This window comes from Heptranchias perlo, chromosome 7 (genome assembly GCF_035084215.1).
Source record: "Heptranchias perlo isolate sHepPer1 chromosome 7, sHepPer1.hap1, whole genome shotgun sequence".
NCBI lineage: Eukaryota > Metazoa > Chordata > Chondrichthyes > Hexanchiformes > Hexanchidae > Heptranchias > Heptranchias perlo.
Genome location: NC_090331.1, coordinates 6,382,933 through 6,385,882, shown reverse-complemented (window position 1 = coordinate 6,385,882; position 2,950 = coordinate 6,382,933).

Here is a 2,950-nt window from a genome sequence, read left to right as displayed (position 1 = left end):
AGAAATGTTTTCTAATCTCGCTCCTGAAAGGTCTGGCTCTAATTTTTAGACTGTGCCCCCTACTCCTAGAATCCCCAACCAGCGGAAATAGTTTCTCTCTATCCACCCTATCCGTTCCCCTTAATATCTTATAAACTTTGATCAGATCACCCCTTAACCTTCGAAACTCCAGAGAATACAACCCCAATTTGTGTAATCTCTCCTCGTAACTTAACCCTTGAGTCTAGGTATCATTCTAGTAAACCTACGCTGCACTCCCTCCAAGGCCAATATGTCCTTCCGAAGGTGCGGTGCCCATAACTGCTCACAGTACTCCAGGTGTGTGGTCTAACCAGGGTTAACATGCCAGGGATCCAATGGTTGGCGAATGGGTCACAATGGACATAGTCTCAGTTAGTTGGCATTTCCCTGAGGGAAGGGGAGATGAGTGCAAACAAAGGGTTAATAACCGCCAATGGCGCCGTTTCCCCAGAGTTCCGCCGAACTTACACTGAAGTTGTCGTAGGAGATCGGGAGAGTCCTGGGGAAACTCAGGGTTGGAATTTTGCTAGATTTACAAGGATGATACCAGAACTGAGAAGTTAAAGCTACCTGGAAATATTGAACAGGCCGGGGCTCTTTTCTCTGGAAAAGAGAAGACAGAGGGGGTGACCTGATAGAGGTCTTCAAGATTATGAAAGGGGTTCGATTAGGTGGATGTAGAGAAAATGTTTCCACTTGTGGGGGAGACTAAAACTAATGGTCATAAATATAAGATCGTCACTAATAAATCCAATAGGGAATTCAGGAGAAACTTCTTTACCCAGAGAGTGGTGAGAATGTGGAACTCGCTGCCACAAGGAGCAGTTGAGGCGAATAACAGAGATACATTTAAGGGGAAGCTCGATAAACACATGAGGGAGAAAGGAATAGAAGGATATGCTGATAGGGTGAGATGAAGCAGGGAGTGGGGAGGCTCGTGTGGATCATAAACACCAGCATGGACCAGTTGGGCCGAATGACCTGTTTCTGTGCTATAAATTCTATGTAATTCTATGCAAGCACAAAGTGTTTTCGCAGAGAGAGTTATTAGAACAGGGAACCCATTACCACAAGGCATGAATTGCAACAATTATACATTCCTTTCTGGCGCAAAAACACAAAAGGAAAAACGCTCCAACCATGGCTAACAAAAGAAATTAAGGACAGTATTAGATCCAAAGAGGTGTCATATAGGGTTGCCAGAAAAAGTAGCAAGCCTGAGGATTGGGAACAGTTTAGAATTCAGCAAAAAAGGACCAAGAGATTGATTAAGAGGGGAAAAGTAGAGTGTGAGAGTAAACTTGCAAGGAACATAAAAGTGGACTGTAAAAGCTTCTACATGTATGTAAAAAGAAAAAAATTAGTGAAGACAAATGTAGGTCCCTTACAGTCAGAAACGGGAGAATTTATAATGGGGAATAAGGAAATGGCAGAGCAATTAAACAAATACTTTGGTTCTGTCTTCACAGAAGAGGACACAAATAACTTCCCAGAAATACGAGGGAACCAAGAGTCTAGTGAGAAGGAGGAATTAAAGGAAATTAGTATTAGTAAAAAAATAGTGCTGGAGAAATTAATGGGACTGAAAGCCGATAAATCCCCAGGACCTGATAAACTGCATCCCAGAGTATTAAAAGAGGTAGCCATGGAAATAGTGGATGCATTGGTGATCATCTTCCAAAATTCTATAGATTATAGAACAGTTCCTGCAGATCGGAGGGTGACAAATGTAACCCCACTATTTAAAAAAGGAGGGAGAGAGAAAACAGGGAACCACAGACCGGTTAGCCTAACATCAGTAGTAGGGAAAATGCTTGAGTCTATTATAAAGGTTGTGATAACAGGACACTTAGAAAATATCAATGGGATTAGACAAAGTCAACATGGATTTATGAAAGGAAAATCATGTTTGACAAATCTCCTGGAGTATTTTGAGGATGTAACTGGTAGAATAGATAAGGGAGAACCAGTGGATGTGGTGTATTTGGATTTTCAGAAGGCCTTTGATAAAATCCAACATAAGAGGTTAGTGTGCAAAATTAAAGCACATGGGATTGGGGGTAATATACTGGCATGGATTGAAAATTGATTAACAGACAGGAAACAGAAAGTAGGAATAAATGGGTCTTTTTCGGGGTGGCAGGTGGTGACTAGTGGGGTACCGCAGGGATCAGTGCTTGGGCCCCAGCTATTCACAATATATATCAATGATTTGGATGAGGGAACCAAATGTAATATTTCCAAGTTTGCTGACAACACAAAACTAGGTGGGATTGTGAGTTGTGAGGAGGATACAAAGAGGCTTCAAGGCGATTTACACAAGTTGAGTGAGTGAGCAAATACATGGCAGATACAGTATAATGTGGATAAATGTGAAGTTATCCACTTCGGAAGGAAAAACAGAAAGGCAGAGTATTATTTAAATGGTGATAGATTGGGGAATGTTGATGTACAAAGGGACCTGGGTATCCTTGTACACCAGTCACTGAAAGCAAACATGCAGGTGCAGTAAGCAGTTAGGAAGGCAAATGGTATATTGGCCTTCATTGCAAGAGGATTTGAGTACAGGAGCAAGGATGTCTTACTGCAGTTATACAGGGCCTTGGTGAGACCACACCTGGAGTATTGTGTGCAGTTTTGGTCTCCTTACCTAAGAAAGGATATACTTGCCATAGAGGGAGTGCAGCGAAGGTTCACCAGACTGATTCCTGGGATGGCAGGACTGTCGTATGAGGAGAGATTGGGTGGACTCGGCCTGTGCTCACTCGAGTTTAGAAGAGTGAGAGGGGATCTCATTGAAACACATAAAATTCTGACAGGGCTCGACAGACTGGATGCAGGGAGGATGTTTCCCCTGGCTGGGGGGGTCCAGAATGAGGGGTCACAGTCTCAGGATACGGGGTAGGACATTTAGGACTGAGATGAGGAG